At 37.9% G+C, this 24,483-nt stretch overlaps 1 protein-coding gene across 2 annotated transcripts in view; it reads left to right on the plus strand.

Moving 5' to 3' along the window:
• The first annotated feature begins 2,308 nt into the window (after window positions 1–2,308).
• LOC126469656 (uncharacterized) overlaps window positions 2,309–24,483 on the plus strand; it is a 173,167-nt gene continuing 150,992 nt past the window's right edge. The window contains exons 1-2 of one of the 2 annotated variants that reach the window (XM_050096790.1): window positions 2,309–2,987; window positions 21,815–22,001. The gene's annotated coding sequence lies outside the window, so the exon portion shown is untranslated. The remainder of the gene's footprint in view (window positions 2,988–21,814; window positions 22,002–24,483) is intronic. The other variant, XM_050096789.1, reaches the window with a different exon arrangement.

The raw sequence follows: 24,483 nt of genomic DNA on the forward strand, positions 1-24,483 counted from the left end.
CGCACAGTTCACGATAAATTTCTATAGGTTTTAGGTTTTTTGCCAACAAAAACCGTATCACGGATCGCACCTCACAACTGGAAGGATTTTCTATTGCAGCGCACATTTCAAATTCGAATATCGAAAAAACCGGACGCGCAGAGACGTTCCCGCTGTCACGAATGGATGCCAACCGAGCTGCCGAGTACGCACATACCAAAATATACGCGATCTGATCGCGGCTAGCGGCTTCAAGAGGGAAACGTTCCCTACTTTCTGAATAGCCCTCGTATTTTATCCATGCCACCACACAAACAGTTTAAGAATTCAGCCGTTTCAGAAATCCTTCCACCCTTGGCCCGAAAGCCAGATATACCCTTTTGGACATCAGATAAATCTCTCCATTTCTACATTACGTCAACAATTGCACTGTTTTCCGCATCCTCCTGATACGCCTTAAATACTCTTCACTGATAGTGCTGCCACCTGCAATCTGTGAGTGGTTATTGCACGTTGAAATAATCAACAGTATCTCACATATCTGATGTGAGCATACGATGTGGGTGACGTATTAGTCCCAGGAATCGTGCTGTCGGTAATACTGATATCGTATCATCTTCTAACTTCATATTTGGAACAAGGTGCTCCACAAGTTTGTGACTATACACAACTACTTCAGGTTTGCAAGGTGATATTGTTAGCCCATATATTTTTTTTATCAACCATTCATCAAGTTATCTTGCAACACGATCTAGACCAATGGCTGGAAATCCACGGCTCACGATTCAACGCCATGCGGCTCTGAGAGCTATCATTGCATTGAGCGTGATACAAGGAACAAAGCTTTAAATAATTTTATGAGTTTTTCATAAAAGAAAATACATTTCAAACAACCACTTATAAACAAGAGCCGATAGGTTCCACCATTGTCGGTGCTAACTACTTGGCCGCTTTTACATGTCGAATAGAGCGCAGCGCAGGAAAATTAGTTTTGTCGTGGTCAGCACAATTACGTAACTACAAAAGTTATTCCGCGGTTTGTCATGCTTTACATGTTGTTCGACAAGTACAAACCTATAGATGTGCCTACACTTCGGGTGCAGTCTTTCTACAGTAGCCGGAAACGCTTAATCGTCACTGTCACTACTGTCGTATTTGAAATGTTGCAATATGCAGCGACTACACGAACGCAGGTAGCTGAAGCTGTATGACGTAGCAACTCGTCTAAAATGTTACTGACTCCTGGTGTAGGCTGCGGTTGCTATCCCAGAGGGACATAAGCATTTAATGTAGGCTTTTATCGTCTGTATGTTGTTAATACTTTAATTATTCATGGTGTAGAACTTTGATTTTCAACAGTCCATACAATATATAAAGTTGGATTGAGGAGCGCCCCATGGCTGTATTGCGATATTGTGTGTGAACCCATCACCTCACCGCTCAACCAAATGTATGCGCAACAATGGTGAAACAGCCCGTCGACATCACAATAACGATCTGAAGTGAAGGCTAGTATTCTAAGAACGCGAAGTTCATGTATTCGTATACGGATTTGGCCATTTTGTACGCAGCTGAGACATTGACTAACACTGCAGTGACGATACTGCATCGGACGTGAGAGGCCAACATGTCACTCGTTAATTACGTGGTTGACCTAATCACCTTCCTTTAGGAAACATCCTAGCGTACAAACACATACAGTAATGTTAGTGCACCTGTTAACAATCGTATAAATATATTCAGCAATTTCGAGTGATTAGTATGTCTGGGGCCGAATATTATTGGCTTAAATTGTAAACACATTTTCCAAGAAGAAACATTTTTAGTCTGCGCTAAAATAACTTTCGTCTTACACACCATTGGTGTAGGGTGGTAATGCACTGTAATTTACCTTATTCCCGGCCACTCCATCAACAATGAAATTTACACTCTCTTGATAATTAGACCACTGCCATTGTACCTTAATCTGTTTTTAATTGGAGTTTGTTTTCTAAAAGAATCACGGATTATGTATAGTACTTATAAATACAGGTTTCGCAAGTGACTAATCTAACTACTTAAAACAGTAGGTTAGCTTCAAATCTATTGTACACCTGTCCGTAGTCTACCGGTAACATTTCCTTAAATATCGTTAATGTCATTTCTATGTTAGACCTTACGTACATAAGGATCTGACGAATAAGTCTGTTGAGATAATTTCATTCTGACTAAGCTATGAAGTAAGCAATTTCGGAGAACAGTAAGGAACTACCGACAGATAACGTACAACACGTACAAGCGGATGTCACTGAATGTGGTGGGGGAAGCAGTTGACTCAGTGTAAGGTTTATCTTCCATTTCAGTGGAGGCTGCACAATGAATGAAAATTGTGTGTGAAACTTGATATTGTAACTCTGCACTAATTTAAAAACTCGGCTAGGAATTAAAAAAGTGATTTGAGACGAAACGTAAAAATACAGTCTATTTTTCTACATTATTACTACAGTGTGCGGTAATTATATACTTTCGAAGTGGGAAGTGAACTCATTGTTTTGGTTGTACCCTGATAATGTTTGAGATATAACAGTGAATAAGACTTGCAGAAAAAAGATAGAGTGTAACTAATATGCCGGGAGGAAATCAGTACAATTTCTCGTACCGACGCCGTCGCAATGAACATCTCGTGAGAAATAACGTTCGTTTTAAACAGTAGTTGTGCATCAGACTATGTACTGTGTGTGTGTGTTAGTTACGCATCCCAGAATGATTTAGTGCCAAAGTGCATGTGGACATGAGCCTTTCACGAAGTAAGGCCCAAATTTTGGACGGCTTTGAAGGATCTCACAGATACGTTTTCCAGAGGTTTGTTTATGGACCTCTGAGAGACCAAATCCAGTGTTTGGCAGACGCCCACCGATGATGAATGCATTTCTTGTTGTTTAACACTAATAAATTGTTTTCCGGTGGTATGCAGAAGCAATCCGACGGCTATGTAATTGATCAGCACCAGGGATTTTTTAGCTTGTAAAGTAAGTGGAACAATTATGTGAAGATAAAATCTTTTGATCTCTGAACTAGAGATGTAGCAGAGTAGTTTACAAATAATGAAACCGACTGAATGAGGTGAAATTGTTGTGTGTTTTACGTTAGTTAAAACTGCGTATAAACGCTCATACAAATTGAAGGTAAACAACACTTGACAGGATACATGTAAACAGATGAAAAAGCTGCCTATGCTGAAGACAAAGGTTTAGATGTGACCTGTGGGTGATACTAATATTTGCTGACATTTGTCTGACATAGTGTGTGCATTGTGTCTAGTATTCTACACATATTATTGAATATGTTATTTCTTTCTTGTTTCAGTAGCATCAGATAACCTATATTGTTATTAGCATTTTGAGTAACTGGAAACATTATATCATTCAATGATATTTTTATATAACTTGTACAGATAACAAATAGAAGTAGTGTATACACACATCATAGAGCACTCAAAGTATGAATCCAAGATATCTTTTTCTATGGCTCTCGTGCCTGTATGCTGTACACTAATAGATATTTGAACATTATAATCAATGTAGGCCTGGGTATAAAACACTGTGGGCATGGAAAGTTGACAAGGGCTGATTTATTTGGGAAAGAAAACTGTAATAATTGTGCACAGTTCACAGCATGCAGTTCATATTTTTCTCTTGTCCACTTGTCTCCTTCGTATTAGAAAATACAAAGAACACCACTCCTTTCTTTCAAAAGAGGGAATGTGGAGGTATAGTCTAGGTATGAAGACTAATTCTTTCTTTATACCTTTTCCACAACACAAGAATGTATTGGTTGAGGTCCAAGCCACAGTTCGGTGGATATTGCTAATTACTATTGTAGGTAAGCTGTCATGGTGGTGGTCATGCCACACTGTACTAGTGAATGGTCCAACCAGTACAGTAGGTCTACATTGATCATTTGAGTCTTTTGTCCGATCTAATACTCTAATAACACATGACAAAATTCTAACTTTCTGCATGGCATTTTATTTGTTGTTATTTTGGCAAATTGGCTTTGGTGTGTTTTATACTTGTTTCTGTACCAAAATTGGATTCATCATATTAGTGTGATGATTGATTTCCTGTAGTATTATGAATGCCACTTTCATTCTTTGCTTGTGGTGAATTGTTGATTAGAAAATAATATGAATTTGAGAGGATTGTAGTAGTCCACATTCTTTAAATATATGCACAAAAAAATATAGGGCTTTGAAATACACTCATAATTATAATAGTTTTATTTTAACCAGTCCACAGTTATTGTCTCAATGGTGGTTTCCTCAAAAATATTATTCTTTGGAAACAAGAGTAATATATTGACTCTATATGGTATTCTGGTACTGTAATAGGGCTCAATCTCCAGTTGGTGCTAGGATATTCTTTCTTTCACTTGCGACTTCTGCTGATACTGACATTGTTTTGTATACTTGAATATGTCAGCTTGTAACATGGTAGGGAGTACATAGTGAATTTATAATCCCCCCCTATGATTTCCTGGGTCAGTCAGATCAAAGGTCGAAAGAAAGCAAGGGCATTCCACCTAAAGTAAGATCACGCTGATTAAATCACTGTCCCTGTGTGTGTGTGTGTGTGTGTGTGTGTGTGTGTGTGTGTGTGTGTGTGTGTCCCTCCTCATACTGTTATTTATCTTATCATACAAAATATTATGATGTGCCTTACCAAAGAAGACACAAACTAATACTCAGAATGACTGTAAAAATTATAAATGTATGTCAAGTTATCCACCGTACAGAGGTCTAACAGTGACTTCCTTCAATTTGCCATGCTCATTCCCTTAATTACTTGTGCACTTTGTGAGCCAATAAGAATATATTATAAGGACACGAACATTTTATGATTTATAAGTCCAAGTTCCTGAAAATTATCCTTTGAGTATTACTTGTACAATCAAGTTCATATACAAGTAAATTGCATTTTACAGAGTTGTAGTAAAAATATAATTGTAGAAAATGTGAAATGTGCTGGTGTGCATGTGTCAGAATTATTTCAGGAAGGCTATCCTGACTAAATGGGACAGGCTATGGTTTAAGCTCCCATGAGACAGAAATTGCTGCAGTATGTGAAGACCATCCTACCTCGGCCCATTTTCAGTCAGTCAGTGGGTGCAAGAGGTTCCTTCTTACTTTTACTCATTATGTTCTCCAGCTTCAGTAGATCCATTTACAATAATGGTAAACTGAAGAGAACTGGTAACTTAATTGGTGGTATAGTCTAGTAAATATAACTTTACCTGTATGGAAAATAGTCTTCAGAGAAAGGGGCTCTCTGATATATTGTAGATGTTTTAATTATGCAGATATATATCCCTTGTTTGAAGTGATTGAATTTTATAACCATATTCTTCTTCCTGCCGTAAATCTTTACAAGATGAGACTTGTTGTGCACTGGTTGTGACTGTGGATTCCTATTTATGATTTAGCTGCCCCTCCTAAGATAGTTTTTCTGTGATTTCTTTAAGTAACTTCAGGCAAATGCCTAAATAGTTCTTTAAACATCACAACTTCCTCTTCCTCCCTCCAAATGGAGTAGTGCATACCACTTGGTGTCTAAATTGGTAACTAATGTGAAATATGTCAAGTTACACCATGGTTTAAAGTCCACTATAAACTGATTTTTCTGTAACTAGTAATGTAAATCAGTTCATAATTCGGAAAAAAAGGTATTGGCAAACCACAGGTGGGACCATGTCTACTAAAGCACTACAGTGTTAAAACAGACATTTGGATTGAGCACTGCTTTATTTTTTTAATGGAGTACAAAGTACGAAGGGACCACACCATACTGTCTGTTCGAATTTCAGAATTTGTTGTTGTCAATGTGGTGTCAGTGTCAACATCTCCTATGCAGACACATTTTATAAATCTGGTCCACAGTGATTTGCAGATGTTATCTAGGCTAAAATTAGTATTATATGCTTTTAGGTGCGTACTTGACAGAGATGACAATTTTTGAGCAGGTGTGCTTATTATTGGCCACTTACTGAATTTTATTTTCGAGAGAGAAGTAGTCTTATTCCCACAGGAGATGAGGAAAGCAGTGCTTTCTCCAAATTTCCAATGCAGTACTTGTTTGTTGTACTACTTCACTTTTTCTTCCGAATTCCTTGAACACATTTCAGTCATTTAAAAAGTCATTACGGTGTTTCAAATACAACTAATGTCATTGATGAAAATTTTGATCTCCATAGTAGAAATGTGGACACTGAAAGTCGTGAGTGGAATACAAACAGTGCATAGACTAACGATTTTCACTCACCACCTCGTTCAGCTGTTTCATGTAGACACGCCTTTAAATAAGATTTAATTGTGTAGCTAAGTTTCAAATAATATCCTTCCTGAGAATTATCTCTTCTCTTCAAGGAAGATGTTGTCATAAAGGCTTAACTGTAGGTCCAGTTGTATTTATGTGCTTGTCCACTCTTCATCTATCTTTGGTGTGTAAGTATTTTTATGTGGAAGGATAATACATCCATTAGATGTCGAGAACTTGTTTTACATTTCGTTTATGTGAGCTAAAGAAGATACAAAATTTCCCGGCAGATTAAAACTGTGTTGCAGTTTGATACTAGAACTCAGAATGTTGCAATTGTGGGCAATGATGGGCAAATCGAAGTTTTAGTCCTGCTACATCACACAGTTTGAAACTGTCAGGAAGTTTCAAAACAGCTACTGCTGCTGAGTGAAGGTTTCATTCTCCAAAAATAGGTATAATTTAGCTGCGGATATTCAGGGACAAAATAAATATGTGGCCCGCAATGAAATGAACTCTCTTGCTAATGCTGTCACACCATATATTTTACGTCTTTATCCATTGTGAATGTTTGGTATAAAAATTAGTTTTTGGGGCTTGTCTTTCATTGTATCTATTGAAAACAAATCCACATATGTATGTAATTAGATTACTGCTGCATTTTCCCCACATTTTCCATTTTATTTGCATACCAGATGTCCCAAAAATATGTAACTGATACCATACCTGTAATTTTAATGTTACAAACACACTGTGCGATAATAAAACCTGTGTCACTGCAGATACGACTTGAACAATTTCTTAAATTGTCAAGGTTGGAAATACTGCTTCAGTTGTAAGATTATTTTCTCGTTGATGGTACACCGTGTCCTCTACTTGTCCATTGCGACACTTGCAGTCACAGCACAAAGTTATCACACTTGATGATGGGCGCGTTAGAGCTTGAAACTGGTCTTGGTTTAAGCTTTGTAAAATAAAAAGATCAATACATTTGGAGTGGTATTTTAAAGCTCTGCTATAATTCTCAGTTGCGGATATTCCTCCAGTGGGATTGTTTGTTCTTAAATAGTGCTTTTGTATATCTTGTTCATACTTTGAAAGAGGTTGCTATAAATTTTTGGTCATTTTTAGTGTGCATTTTTAGCACAAACTAGTATCTTTGCATGATTATGGTGGGATAGTAGTATCACTTTCCTTTAGGTGTGTATCGTTTTTTTTTCTGTTACATTGCTGTTAAAAACTGCAGTGTCTAGCTAATGTAAATGCATGTTAGAGAAAGAATATTGAAAGCTTTGAAATTTATTTCAATTCAGCATTCTTAAATTCTTGCTGTAGATATTGAATATAGTGAGTAGAGCCATGGATGTCCACAGAAATTTATGTAAAAGGGGGCAAGGTTCTAAAAATTGCAGTTTATTATAGAAATAGCAGTCTGCCATGGCTTCATCATGAGTAGCACCAGGTATATATGACCAAATGACTTGTCTGGTCTAACTGTATTAAATTAAATACTTGAACCGTCCATTTGAATCAGTCTGTTTATTTGTGAGAATGTATCAAAATCTCTAAAGTAGTTCCTGAGATTAGCCTTGATGTACAGACAGAGAATGTGGCAGTAGGCAGGTGCCTTGAATTTAGTGATAGGCCTATTTATGGACTAATTTTTTGAGTTTCACACCATATCTCACACTAAGAACTAAGTCTGTTGAGAAGTACAAAACATGTTGTGTTTCATTCAATTGACAGTTATCCAGTCACTATTGTTTTTTGAAGATAAAATACCCTGATAGCTGAATTTATGCATTCTTAGCCTGTGTATTCTAGGTGACAAGCTTCAGCTTATCTCACTGGGTATGTCATACAATTTTGTGTGCAGACACTCCAAGATGAAAGAAATATCAATATTATGACTGCATACACCATTTTACATTCAGTCAGGGCCTGATTACAATGAACATAAATTAAATTTACAATGAGAAATCACATTCTAATGGTGCATAAAGTGTCTTTGAAACATATTTATTACATATTTCCTGCTCTAATGTGACAGCTGAAATTAAGTTACATTGAACTCATATGTAAGTGCATTTCTGTGTAAGATACACTTCAAACATTTTTAATGATTTTTAATTCCTATGATTTCTTTAATTTAGTTAGATAGCTTATTAAAAAAACCGCATGCCCCTTCTTCCTCTGGAGCATTCATTGTCAGGAGTTTCACTGTCTTGTGTAATAATTTTCCTTCCCTTTTATTATGTAGTTTTATTAAGAAGGTTTCGTTCTCTCTCTCTCTCTCTCTCTCTCTCTCTCTCTCTCTCTCTCTCTCTCTCACACACACACACACACACACACACACACACACACACACACACACACACACACACACACACGGGGGGGGGGGGGGGGGGGTAGGAGGTGGGAGGATAAAACTGTCATTGTATTGTATACAGGACTATCTGAGCAGTATAGCTACACAATGTACTCTCTTATGTAACAATTGAACAGAACAGATGTGGAAATATAACAAATTTTCCTGAGAACTTACTCTTCCACACAATTTGTCATTTTTTGGCTCAGGAAGATCTGCGTGCTTATCATTTTACATAGAGCATCTACAGGCTCTCCCCACCCCCTCCCCCACCTACCCATATGTCAGATACTTATCGATAATAGTTCCCAAAATTGCTGCATGCTACATTAACTGCCTCTCCATTTATTTCAGTTTTTTTTTCTCTGTTCAGTTTGAAACATTGTGTATATTTTTTTAGGTTGATTATAAAATATTGTTTTGTCATTGATTCTTATTTGCTTTTCCAATATTCAGGACTGCTATCTTTTCAAGCTCCTCCTCTGTTTGTGTAGAACAGCTAAATTATGTTTTCATCGGCATACATTGTAAGTTTCTTATTTATATTGTGTGGAAAATTGTTGCAGTATATATTTCACAGTCCTTTCCAAGGCCTGTTCTAGTTTTGAAAACAGAAATCGTAATCCACTACTGGCTCGCTTAGCCTATCGTAGCTTCACCAGAGCCCTGTTAGCCGTCACTTTTCACGGTTCCTGTAGGACCTTCACAGCTATCGTAGCGGTCCCGAGGCACACACAGTCCCCACTGTACCTCATTCCTACAGGCAATCCCCTACTTCGTATGGGATGAAATTTAGTATAAGTAAGAGTGAAATGATTATCACAACAAGAATGAAGAAGAGAGGAAAAACTGGAATAACAGTTGGTGGGGAATGATTGAGGAGAGTTTCAAGTACCTAGGAAACCTGATACAGGAAGATGGAAAAAATGACAGAGAAATAAATGAGCAGGGGAGAAAAGCAGAAGCATTTCGGAAGAGTGTCAGAAGCCTGATATGGAGTCATCTGAAACCTAGGGTATGAAAGGAAGAGAGAAAAGCAAAGTACAAGCTAGTGAGATGAAATTCTTGAGGAACAGTATTGCAGTGACAAAGATAGACAGGTTAAGAAAGGAGAGGATCAGAGAGTTAATGAAGGTGGAACCATCACAGGAGGAGATAGAGAAATGAAGGTTGAGATGGTATGGGCATTTTAAGAGAATGGGGGAGAAGAGGATACCCAGGAGAATACACAAGATGAAACTGGAAAGAAAGAGACCAAGAGGAAGACTAAGAGACAGATGGCTGGAGGAATGCGTCCAGAAGAAAGGACAAGACTGGACCAAAGTGAAGACAGAAGACACGGAGAGGCTTATGTTCCAAACAGAGGCTGGAAACTATCCAAAACTGTCCTACATGATGATATTTCACAGTGAAGTAATATTGATGGAGAAACACTATTTAGGAACATATATTTTACTATGTGTAATGTGTCCCCAGCACTATACAAAGGCATATTAGACAAAGGTGTATAGCACAGAGCATCTAGCATACATATTTAAGAATACATATAACGAGCAAAGAGATCTGTACACATAAACTCACTATTGATATAACAAATATTTTGTTCACCAAATCCCAAAACCTGCCCTTGAAAGTATTTTTATGTGCTCACAATAATACTGAATACACCACCACCTCAAACCACTATGCATGGAATGTTATGTTGTTAAACCATACAGTTTTACCGATTTCTGGAATATGTCTTTACCGAGAGGCTTGGTCAATAAATCAGAAAGCATTTCCTCTGTACACAAATAGAGTATTGTAATCTTCAACTTTTATAGTCTTGTCTTCCTCAGTTGCGTGTAATATTACGGTATATTAATAATTTTTACTTATTGACCGTCTGACAGCAACTGAATAAAACACAATTTTAGTGCCATACGCATTTCGCCTTTATTTTCTGCAAGGCATCATCAGTGGCAGGTTGCGTGGACAATTTCCTACATATTACGCTCCTGTTGCATTTTTAGTGTTGTTCTTCTTCTTATGAACGCCAATTTGCGGTTTTTTTCGCCATTCCACAACACTATGCACAGAACGCTTTTTTTAAAGCAATGTTTTGGTTTCTGTTGACGACTGTCAAAAGTTTTGACAGTCGTCAACAGAAACCAAAACATTGCTTTAAAAAAAGCGTTCTGTGCATAGTGTTGTGGAATGGCGAAAAAAACCGCAAATTGGCGTTCATAAGAAGAAGAACAACACTAAAAATGCAACAGGAGCATAATATGTAGGAAATTGTCCACGCAACGTGCCACTGATGATGCCTTGCAGAAAATAAAGGCGAAATGCGTATGGCACTAAAATTGTGTTTTATTCAGTTGCTGTCAGATGGTCCATAAGTAAAAATTATTAATATACTGTAAGAGTATTGTAATATTTGTCTGTTTGTGTAGTACCTAATAAAATGTTGCCTAATATAAATGTGCTTGGACCACACACCTGTTGTTTGGTTTTGACCTAACTTGATTGCTCCCGTTTTGTCACAAAACGTGTTGGTTGGCTCAATAATTACATGTGGCTCAATATCACCTATTAAGAGCCCTTACCATAGCACTTCTTGTACGGTGAAAGACAATGCCGTATATTCAGCCTAAACAGTACTCAAGTCACTATTCTGTGTTTCTTGCAAGACCAGGATATTAATCATCCTGTCAACTTGGAACAGCTACCTGCAATAGAATGTCTGTTATACAGCTCATTTCCCCAGTCTGCGTCACTGTAACATTACAGATTCCAGTTTCCTGTCTTGTAGTACCTTAATTTGTTGTCAACAGTTCCTTTTAAATTTCTAGATATTCTTTTAACTATATCTACATCTACATATATACCCCGCTAGCCACCAAGTGGTGTGTGGCGGAGGGCACAATTCACGTCAATGTCGTATTTCCCACCCCCACCCCCCACCCTCTGTTCCACTCGCGGATCGCACGAGTGAAAAACGACTGTCTGAATGCCTCAGTACGAGCTCTAATTTCTCTTATCTTTGAATGGTGATCATTGCGCGATTTCAAAGTTGGTGGTAATTATATATGCTCTACATCCTCGGCGAAGATCAGATTTTGGAATTTAGGGAGCAGCCCCTTCTGATTAGCACATCGTCTATCTGCAAGTGTGTCCCACTTCAAACTTTCTATCAGATTTGCAACACTCTCGCGATGGCTAAATGTACCAGTCACGAATCTTGCCGATCTTCTTTGGAACTTCTCAATCTCTTGAATCAGACCCAACTAGTAAGGGTCCCATAGAGATGAACAGTACTCTAAGACTGGACGAACTAATGTATTGTAAGCAATTTCCTTTGTTGAAGGACTGCATCGCTTCAGGATTCTATCTATAAACCGCAATCTAGAGCTCGTCTTGCCCGTTACTTATGTAATCTGATCATTCCATTTGAGATCATTTCGAATAGTCACACCCAGATACTTGACAGATGTTACCGCTTCCAAAGACTTTGCATTTATTTTGTACTTGTACATTAATGGGGATTTTCGTCTTGTTACACGCACTAGGTTACACTTACTAATATTAAGAGATAACTGCCAGTCATTACACCACGCATTTATTTTCTGCAAATCCTCATTGATTCGTTCACAACTTTCATGTGATACTACTTTCATGTGATACTACTTTCCTGTAGACTAAAGCATCATCGGGAAACAGTCTAATGCCACTGTCAATACCATCAACCAGATCATTTATGTAAATCGTAAAAATCAGCAAACCTATTACGCTGCCCTGGGGCACACATGAAGTTACGCTTGTTTCTGTTGAAGTCACCCCATTCAGGATGACATACTGCTCTCTCTCTGTCTGTCAGAAAACTTTCTGTCCAACCGCATATGTCATTGGATAGACCATAAGTGCGCACTTTTTGGAGCAAGTGACAGTGCGGAACCGAGTCGAACGCCTTTCAGAAGTCGAGAAATAAGGCATCAACCTGGGAGCCGGTATCTAGAGCCTGTTGTATATCATGCACAAAGAGGGCCAGCTGTGTCTCGCATGACTGCTGTTTCCTAAAACCGTGCTGGTTTCTGCAGATGAGCGTCTCAGAGTCTAGAAAGGTCATTATGTCTGAACACAAAATATGTTCCATGATTCTACAACAAATTGATGTCAGTGAAATTGCCCGGTAATTATGTGCATCGATTTTCTCCCCTTTTTATAGATTGGTATGACCTGGGACCTCTTCCAGCCCCGTAGAACTTTCCGCTGTTCCAATGATCTCTGATAGAAGATGGATAAGAATGGTGCTATATTTGTAGCGTGGCCTTCCTGGCGTATAAGGATCTTAACTGTTTTACAATTCCAGATACACTAAACACTATGTCAGCCATCCTTGCATTTGTTCAATAAATGAAAGGGGTAATGGTGTGCAGTCCTCTACTGTAAATGAGTTTTTAAAAGCTAGGTTTAGAATTTCTGCCTTCTGTTTATCATCATCCATTACATTACCCGTACTGTCAGCAAGACAAGGTGTTGAATTATTTGTAGTGTTCATAGATTTTACCTACGACCAAAATTTTTTGGGGTTATTTTTAGAATCTGCAGATAAAATATTGCTTTCAAATGCATTAAAAGAATCTCCCATTGACCTTTTGACAGCTGCTTTCATTTCGCATAATTTCTGTTTGTCAGCGGGTCAGTGACTACGTTTTGAACAACTGTGCAAAATTCTGTGCTTTCTCAGCAACTTCCTAATATGTTTGTTGTACCAAGTTGGATCCTTTCCTTTCCCTGTATTTTTGCAAGGCACATACTTCTCTAGCACGTGGTGGACAATACCTTTAAATTCCGACCAAAGATGCTCAATATCTTTGTGTCCCGCGGTGAATGCTTGGAGCTGACTATGAAGATATTCATTAATGACACTTTTATTTACTTTCCCAAACAAGAAAACTCTGTGATGTTTCTTTGGTTTTTTGTGCAACTTCCACTGACATAGAAGCCACAACGACATTATGGTTGCTAATACCTTCTTCTAGATTAACTTCCTCATTAAGATCAGGTCTGTTTGTTGCGAAGATATCTAATATGTTCCCATCTCGAGTTGGTTTTCTAACCAATTGCTCAAGGTTGTATGTTGAGAGCACTTCTAGAAAAACTTCACACAAATCTTTGCTTCTGCCCCCTGTGATAAGAGTGTAATTCTCCCAATCAGTGTATGCCAGATTAAAGTCTCCACCTATAACTGATGGCTAATTTGAATATTTATTTCCTATGTCCTCAAGACTTTCCCTGAAATGTTCTGCGACGTTTGTTGCAGATCCTGGTGGTCTATAAAAACATCCTAATACAAAGGTCAGCTTTATCCAGACTATTTCACAGTCCGACCCAGTATTGATCTCAACTGCATTTAAACAGCTTTTATCTGCAATGAACACACCACCTCCCATAGCATCAGTCCTATCCTTCCTAAACATTGTCCAATCCGAGTTCAAAATTTCACTGCTATTTATGTCTGGTTTCAACCAGATTTTGGTACCTAATGCAATATTGGCATTCCTACTGTTTATTTCAGAGAGTAACTCGGGGACCTCGCTACAGACTCTTAGACAATTTACTAACATTAGATGTAGCATATTTAAATCCTTTGGAATGACTTGTTTAGATGAACTAACAATTTTTACAGTTGGCACACCCACATCAGTGACATGAACTGGTAATTTTTCAGGCCAACGGTGTGTCTCCCATGGGGAGGAACCTAATCTGAAAAAAACCCATGTGCACGCCACAAGTACTGTGCTACCCATATAGCTGCTTCCTGTGTGTAGTGCACCCCTGATCTATCGAGAGATGTCCTACAACCCTCCACTCCATAGCGTAGGTTGAGGAATCTACAACCATTTTCGTCACAGAGTCGATGTTGCCTCTGGTTTAGATTCTCCACTCGACTCCAAAACAGAGGACCCTGATCCACACAGGGTACAGTGCTGCAAATCGTCAGCTTGGCTTCCACTCCTCGAGAGATGGAGGCCACCTTTGCCAATTTAGCCAGCTGTCGAAAGCACCCAAGGATTTCCTTGGAATCCCAACAACAGGCATTGTTGGTGCTGACACGTGCCAACAATCTGCAGCTGGCTGCACCCTGCATGCTCAATAGCTGTCGGAAGAGCCTCTTCCACATCCTGGAAAGGCCCCCTGGCAAGCACACCGAGTGAACATTGGAATTTTTCCTCACCCTAGCCGCCTAACATTGGAGCCCCCAGTAACTAGCAAACCCCTGCCCCCGCATGCTTGTCCAGACGTTGCCGAAGGAGCGGCCACTATCCTGGCAGAAGGCGCATTCTGATCCAGCAAAGCCTCCCCCCCCCCCCCCCCCCCCCAGCATCAGATATCACACTAAATCTATTAGCAAAGTGCATGGGATTTGGCAGTAGCCTGCGTCCCCCATGCAGCCTTTGCCTTGAGGCTCGAGACCTCGACACAGTCCGCCACCCACAGTGAGGTGAGAGTGGGCCGGCTGGCTCAGTCGCACCTGATGTTGGCTCAGTGACAGAGAGCTGTGACATCCCCCCCTGCACATCTAGTACAGCAGAGGCTGCCCCAGGCACCCCATCCCCACCACACCTCAAGGTGGCACTCAGGAGCTTGTTGACTGTGGTCAACAAAGCTTCCAGCCGCGTTTGGACTGTGGCCAACTCCTCCTGTATCCGCACACAACAGACACAGTCCCTATTCATCTAGCTAATAACTGATTTACTATAAGAAACGTAAGGAGACCTACTGCCACACAAGGTTTACAGTTACACTCTAGTTGGCAGAAAGGACACTCAATAATGAAAATAAAAATTCATGGCAGAAGCTAGATCTGGTGCTTATTTTCCTGCTAGGGCCTATCTAGTGAATACTAAAGAATAAGACAGTGACCTACAGTAAACTGCTATGGGCTATCTAGTGAATATTATTAACAAATTGAAGAGTAACCTATGGTAAGCTACACCTACTGATTATCCCTTGTATTTATAATGTAAAGAAGCATTTACATACACACAGAAATGACCTAATAAAATTATAAAACTGCTACCTTAAATGTACTGAGTCTAAATGACACTAATAAACGTAAATATTGAGTATTGTACACTGACAGAGGCAGGTACAAACCAAAACCTTTAGCTAACAATAAGAGCTCAGAATGTAAAGCACAAATACGAACTCTACTTTATAGGAACCAATGGGTTTACAGTACACGATCACTAAAGCCCACAACAAGCTAAGGAACTTAAGCAGATGGCGGGGTGAGTTTTAGCTTTCTGCTAACTAAACTGTATGTAAGAAGGGCTCAGAAGTTGTATTGTAACACTGATTTACTCAGATATTGTAGTGTAACACTAATTTACGATGTATTTTACGTGTGCTTAACTGTTAATGGTTGCAGGTTGCACTAGTCAAACGTATAGAAGTGAAGTTAGAATTCACTGTCAGTATCATTTTTCCGAATAAACCGCAACCCAGTGTTTAATTTTTGGGTCTTTACAAAAACTACTTAGAGTATTATTATCAAAGGCAATATCTTGCCTCAAAAGTTTGAGCTAAATATAAAAGACTTTCCACTGCCTCCAAATAAGTTACTTTATTTTTACACATTTCATCTTCTTCTGCCACTAACAACTCCACACCATGTTCCATAGGTGTGGAAACTGGCTTGCAATTATTCGTGCCAAATTCTTCTAGTATTTCCTTCCTGTACATAGATTGGTCAATTAACAAGTCTTCTCCCTTGTCACTTCTTATGATCTTCATACCAAGATACTGTTTCACTTCACCTAAAGCATGCATATCAAATTCAGATTAAAGTTGTTTCTTGAAACTATTCTTTGAACTATTGTCAACCCATATAGCCAAAATTATAGTTTCTTTGCCATTCCTTCTGTGATATATACCAGGATGTTTTATCATAAGCATCGATTCCAACAGTATCCACTCTGTTTAAGACCATACATACTCCTTTTCGGATGTCAGTTCTTATTCTTTTCTTTAGGAGTTTTCTCGGCTTCCTCTGGCAGAATCACAGAAATGTCTTCCTACAATTCTCCATCGAGCTATGTGGTCTTTTCTTCCATATGGCAGATTAATAAATTTTCTTTTACAGCAAGGAGCAGGAGATAGTTTAAGTAACGTATTTCACTGGAGGTGAGAATGTTCGTGTATAGTCTATGTTCTCTGTGTCATAGCAGCCTTTAACTATGAAATGAGCTATAAAATTTTGTTTTGAATCTTCCAGGTTTTCAATACTAAAGACCCATCTCACTCGTACAGGTTGCTTTCCTTGTGGTGCGGCAACCCATTCATAAGTATCAGTCGTGGAAAAAGACCGTAATTCCTTTTCTATACCTTTCTTCCAATTATCTGCATTCGAGCAGGTCAAGGCTGCTTCAGCTATAAGAGGGTCATTGTTAACATTTGAGGAGCCACATAAATCTCCTAATCTGGATACAGCTTAGGTTTTATTGTATGTGATGAACGGCTTAAATTTACATCCTCGCTGCAGGTGTTTCCTGGATCTCATTATCCATTTCATCTTCAATAAACGTATCTGGTTGTTCCTGAACAACTTCTTCAGGTCCTTTAGTTTCTAAATTTACTGGTGACTTTGCATATTCTTGGACATCATCTTCGTGATTAATAGCTACAAATACTTTTTCACCATTTGTTTTGTTTTCACCAGATTCTAAGAATATTACATCTCTATTAGTTCGTACCTTTTGGTTTTAGGATTTATTAATCTGTAACCCTTGGAATGTTCACAGTATCCAATAAAAATAGATTTTTCAGATTTAGAATACCATTTTCTTCTAAGTTGTTTAGGAACTTGTACCGAGGCCTTACACCAAAAATTCTTAGATGATCAAGATCAGGTTTCTTTCCAGTCCAGACTTCATATGGAGTCTTGTTTGGTACAGCTTTAGTATGTGATCCGTTATTATAGATACACTGCAGTTGGTACTGCTACTGCCCAGTAACATTTTGGTAATCCTGCATCCTTTAACATGCTTGCTGTTTTCTCTACAGTCATTCTGTTAGCCTGTTCTGCTACTGCATTTGAGCAGAACTATAGCGAATTGTAGTTTGATGTCAGATTACTAATTCACTTAATTATTGCTTAAACTGTTTTTCGACATATTTGGTACCGTTGTCTGATTTGATAACTTTTATCTTGTCATCTGTCTGTCTTTCAACTGGCACGAAAACTGGAAAATATTTAACTCACTTTGTCATTGGTTCCAAGGAAATAAACATGGATGTATCTTGAAAAATCATCAATCAAGGTATGAAATAACAACTGCCTCCTATGGAATCTTCTTCCATAAGCCCACAAAGGTCTGTGTGCATCAGCTGCAGAAGCTTAGTAAATCTATTTTTACTTGTTTTAAATGATAATCTGGCTTGCTTTCCTTTATGATGCCATAAAAAAAATTTTGCGGTATGTACTGGGTAACTATTTCCAACTGGAAAACATCTAATTTTTAAAAATGCCTTTCTTTACTTTCTGTGGCTACCATCCTGCCACTCCAATCAACTATTTCTTCACCATTAAAATCAAAAATTACCTGGTTGCCCTTATTCACTGTACCACTCACTGAAAGCAAATTTGTAGCAACGTTCTTCATTTAATGTACATTATGTGTTGTAATATCTTGTGATTATCCTTTAACATTTAAATTGAAGTTTATCTTTCCAACCAGTTCACATTTGTATTTGAGGACCATCCACTGTTTAAACTTCAATGTTTATTTTTGAAGAAACATCACACAAAACTGATTGGTCTTTGGTAATACGCATAGAAGCTCCAGAATCCAGGAACCAATTTGTACTCTTGCTTTCAGTTTTGCCATAAGAATAACATGCGGTAAGTGCCTTTACCTTTATTGTCTGGATTGCTTGTCTTCCTTTCTGGACCTTTTGAAACTTGACTTTTTTCTTGTGTAGTTGTTGTTGTTGTTGTGTTTTTTTTTTTTTTTTTTTTTTTTTTTTTTTTTTTTTTTTTTTTTTTTTTCATGCACTGTGGTGCAAAAGTCCCATTCCTTGGCATTTATAACGTGAAACACATTTCTTCTTTTTGTATTTTGAATATAAAGCTGTTTCCCTATCCTGGATAGAGTATTCTTGTACATTCTTGCTTTTGCACAATCACCTGTAATTGGTATCCCTGAACTCTCGAAGCCCATTATCTCGGGGGAGTACTTATTTGGTAGTTCCACTAGTAACAAGGTACTAATTCATTCTTCAGCAGTGCTGAATCTGATAATTCTTAGACATTTCAAAGTGGATATGATTTCGTTTACATATTCATCACCATTTTTACGTTCATCTAAAAGCTTGATGATAAGCTTTAGCAACCCACTTTCCTAGTTTAACCCCTGTCTTCAAAAGCTCGTCCTAGATTGTCCCATGCTTCCTTGCTGTGCTGACCTTTTCTATATAAACATAGTTTACAGGATCAATTAGAGGAATTAATTTGGATTTTTCTTCATGATCTTTGTTTTGAAAATCTGAATCCATGGACTTTAAGGTTTCATCAATGACATCCCAAAGGTCATCCAACTGTAGATAAGCTCCTACTGCAAACTTCCAAGTTGTGTTATTCGTTCGATCCATGAGCATCTCAGTCTGTGGCATTTGCTAGTCAAACTTATTTAATTCAGTCTTCCTAGGCCCATAATGTGTTGGATTATATATTTGCACAGAGAAATAATGTTGACGGAGAAACACTATTTAGGGACATATATTTTAAAAATTTTGATGTGTTCCCAGCACTACACAAAGCCACATAACACAGAACATATACCATAGAACATGTAGCATAGGCATTTGAGAATACATGTAACAAGCAAAGAGATCTGTACACAAAAACTCACTGCTGACGTAACAAACATTTTGTCCAACAAATCCCAACAGAAATAATTTACATAGAGAATAAATAATATTGGTCAGAACATTGAGGCACACTGTGTTTGTCAATTTTTGCTCAGCTCTGTAATTGATTATTTCTGTGTGCTGTTTCGTATTCATCATGTATAAATTTGTTATGTAATAGCATTTCCCTCAAACCCAATGCTGATACAACTCCATTAGTTTGAAATGATTCTAGCAGATTTCATTGGTGTATACTAACTTCATCGTATTGTATAATTAATATGAATATTAATGCCACATTTTGATTCAGTGATCCTCCCTCTTATTATGCGATGCATTTGGGTCAAAAGGGGTATAGATGTAAATACCTACAGAGTAGTATGACTATTTTTTTTTGTCTTGCAAAACTGAATGGAGACTCAGGAAGTCATCATGGGTATCATTCATCCACTGAAAAATCGTAACCTAATTTTGTAATTGCATTGTACAACAAGAAGAGGGTTTGCTAGAGGGAATTGGGGATGGAAGCCAAGCAGCTGTACTGCAGTCATGTTCATGATATGCTAGGATTTTTTGGCAGTATACGGGTGCACCTTAATAAGAGCTTTGAGATGGAGCGATAAAGTGAAGATTTGGGTGTCACTTTTGGCTCTACTCTGTACAGATTTCCGTACACTTTATATGCAGGATAGTGCCAAGGAAATGGCATAATATCTCATGAACTGCATGACAAAACACAAATCCAGTTTATGCAGTAATTATTAAAGCCACAGCAGTATTTCCCACTGGCTTTTCAATGCAAAATCTACTGTTTAATAGACTCACAAACAGTCATTGGTGGCAGTGTGTGAGAATATTGTAATAAATAAAAATGTATACACTCCAGATTCCAGTAGGGGGTCAAGCAGCCCACTTGCACCTCCTCTCCCCCCATAACCTTACAAGTTGCCAACAAGTACAGCTGAGAGGTTTTTTTTTTCCAAATTAATGTAGGGTTTAAAAACTCATAAGCTCATAGGAGGTATTTTCATGTTAAGTGTGTTTAGTGCGGCTGTCATTTTGCTGAGTGAGACCGACCACGTAATAAAATTCGCCAACACGGGAGTTCTGGCTGTAGAGAAGCACTATCACACCTGCTTGTTCAGAGACGCTGTAGAAATACAAAAACACAGGAATAGCTTCAACAAGAAAGAAGAAAGCCTTAAGGTAAATGGATCCTGGCTTCCCGTACTGCAGCGAACGACCATCACAGATAGCAAGAGGAAAACCGCTCTGGAAATGACCATGGAGAAGCCCTCGGACGTTGGTGTGCCAGGTACATATAGTCAGTGGCTGTGAGCTTAGCTCCAGTTTATCACCGACAATATAGGGGGAAGCTTTGACAATGCCAGCCCCTCGTACTGGCGAAACGTCAGTAAAATCATCAGACAAACGTCAGCCAAAGAATCCTAGACAGCCGCTAATAGGCAGTTTGAAATTAATTATATTCAAACTGAGAACGTGTTCAAAAATTCTGGAGCAAATCGATGTTAAGGATATTCATCTCTAATTATGTGTATTTTACCATTGTTATATATAATAGTTGCCGCACGCTAAATAAGTAAATATATATACAGGAGTGACTTGTGCTTACTTCCTATTGCTTGGGATTTTGCACTGGTCGAGAGATTCATGATAAATGAAAGCTATTATGGTGATAATTGCGGAATTTTGTTTGGAAAGTGCTTAAGCAGTTATTTGCAGAACTGTTCATTTGGTGTAAGGCATCATTTATTGGCCATTGGGGTATCTCTCCTTCCTTCTCCCCTGAATGTTTATATCATTGACAGATGTGACAATTTTGTTAACATCTACATTTGAAATCAAATCATTAGTGCAAAAGGAGGAAATAGTAAATGTCTAAGTTACTGAGCATGAAGACCTTGTCATATCATGAATGAATTTCAGTGGCTTGTTTGAGCTTATTATCTATGTACTCCAACCTGAACAATTACTTTTATTTTTAAGAAACAACATTGAACTTGTTTTAGCAAGTGTTATTTCATTATTAATTAAGCCCTTTTAATGCATATTCTACTTACAATAGTGTGATATAATATATGATTCACTAGTATTGACTGTTCTCTGATGAGAATAACTTGATAGGCCTACAATGAGCTGTTAAAGCTGTGCCTCATGCTACTTTCAGTCTTCAGAGAAGAAAATGAAATATCACAGTTTAAGTAAAATTTATGTAGCCTGAAATTATTATGGATTAGATTACGTGTACTTTTCGTTCCAGTTGATCCATAGTGAGGAGATCCTCCAGAATATAGAACGTGTCAGAAGAACAAGAATACACAATATATATTTCCAATGAAAAACACATACAAGTATGCTAATGAGCCTTCCAAAGATCCCAAGTGGAATGATCGTCATGGATGTAGAATGAGCTGAAAAAAAAATTTAAACATATTTTTGTGTATGAGGTAATGGACATGAAAAGAAGAATAATTTTACAACACCTAATTACGGTGATCTCATTACTGCACTGAATGTGTACAGAAGTCAGATTGTTCTAATATTTGCATTGTTTTATATTATTAATAATATGTGCTTGCACACACACACACACACACACACACACACACACAAAAATTAGTTGTTTGTACTGAGTAATTCATCAGAGGAGTAGGAAGAGTTGGCCACCAATAAGCCCTTTATGCTCCTCTTAAACTGAACTTTATTGATAGTTGAACTATTATGGCTGCTAACAAGCCATTGAAAATGTGTATTCCTGAATAGTGATCACCTTTCTGGACCATTACTCACATTTATAGAACTGATTCCATTAATTGAGCTGTTGGTTTAAGGAATAAATACATTGGGAAGCAGTGGTTAACCTCCCTAGCTCCCTAAACAGGCCTCTGCATGATGTTCTGGAGTTCACACCACAAATAATAATTATTACATGTTTTTGTACCCAGAAAACTTAAGCTTGGCTTACGAGTAACCCCCTCCCCCCCCCCCCCCCCCCAAAAAAAAAAAACACCCTCATATGACATTACGGAATGGAAGTAAGCACAGTATGTCAGCTTTTTTATTTTTATGTCCCCCATGCCTGACAACATTTGTTCTGTAGTGTGCTCCTCCCAGTTGAATTTGTCGTCAAGCTGTAATCCCAAGAATTTAACATTGTCCACTTCTTCAATCTCTCTGTCATCATATTTTGGGCGCATACTGGTGGGGAAACCTCTTCCAATTCTGATTTGCGTTAAGTGTGGGTTTTTTTTTTTCTTTCAAATTTTAGTGACACACAGTTGGCTAGGGACCATTTATTAATGTCCATGAAAATTCCATTAACTGATCTTTCTAAGACTCCACTTCATTTACTATTTATTGCAATGTTTGTAGCATCTGCAAACAAAACGAACTTGGCATCCGGTAATGTTGCTGATGAAAGGTTACTGAGATACACAGGAAAAAGTAGTGACTCTCAAGATGGAATCTGTGGGATGGCACATTTAATTAGTTCCCAGTTGGTTGATGCATGGTAGCTTCATTTATGTCTCTTACCTTATGACACCTTTTGTTTTCTGTCAGGCATATAGGAATTGAACCCTTTTGCAACATCTCCAGTTACACTGTAATACTCTAATTTACTGAAAAGGATATTGTGATTTACTCAGTCATGTGCATTTGACAGATCACAAAGCACACCAGTAGCCTGTAGTTTATTGTATAATGAATTAAGAACATTTTCACTGTATGTTTAGATAACCTTCTCAGTATCAGAACTATTTAGAAATCCAAACTGAGACTTGGACAATTTATTATTTGGGTTAGATAGAGCAGCAATCAGCCGTGGAATTAAGTTGCTTTAATATGACATTTATAGTCACAACGCAGATCAGATTTTGACCTGTGTCAGCTCATTATCAATGCAGTGCGGATTGTTGCAGTTGTTCATGCTCAAGTGAATGCTTACACAGTTCAACCCCATGGAGGGCAACCTCATGAATATATTATTTGTTGGCAGGTGGTTAAGAAGCTGACTGTATATTACCTTTTCGAAAAGTTTTGAGAATTCTGGCAAATGTGAAATTGGACAGAAATTTGACACCATTCATTTATCTCCTTTCTTGAACAAAGGCAAAATTCCATCATCTTTCAACCACTCAGGAAATGTCCCACTGATAAACAGCTGGTTAAACAGATAGCTTAATATGTTACCAAACTCAGAAGCACACTCTTTAATAAACTTCGTTGATATTTTATCGTGGCCACTAGAATTTTTTTAATATTAAATTTTTTATGATGGGCATTACTTCTGCTTGGGTAGTGAGGGTCATATTTATGTTAGTCAAGTTATGTGTACTGTATGGTCTGAGGTCCTCCATTACACCATCTACTGAACCTGACAACACCATTTTTTCAGTAACAGTTATGAAATGTTTGTTAAAAGTTTTGCAGCATTGCACACATCCGTTACAAATCTATCATTTACTCTTTGATGCTATTTGCCCCTTTTCATGTCTGGTTCCACCAATCGCCTCCTTCACTATATGCCATATTGTCATTATTTTGTTATCCAATATGATTATCTTTTTCTTGTAATGCATTTGTTTTGATGTCCATATTAATATCTTAAATATTTTGCAGTATGTCTTGTAATGTGCTATAGCATCAACATCAGAGCTGTTTCTGACTGACACATGCAGTTTTCTTTTTCTTTTACACAATATCTTTATTCATTGAGTAATCCATGGTTTCTTTGTAAACTTTAGTCTAATCTGGGTTATTTTTTGGGGAGAAAACAGTGTTCAAATAAGATATGTAATTTTTAATGAAAGTGTTGTATATTTAAAGACCAAATATGTCTGCTTGTGTCTGTATGTGTGGATGGATATGTGCGTGTGTGCGAGTGTATACCTGTCCTTTTTTCCCCCTAAGGTAAGTCTTTCCGCTCCC

Source organism: Schistocerca serialis, chromosome 3, assembly GCF_023864345.2.
Source record: "Schistocerca serialis cubense isolate TAMUIC-IGC-003099 chromosome 3, iqSchSeri2.2, whole genome shotgun sequence".
NCBI classification, from domain to species: Eukaryota; Metazoa; Arthropoda; class Insecta; order Orthoptera; family Acrididae; genus Schistocerca; species Schistocerca serialis.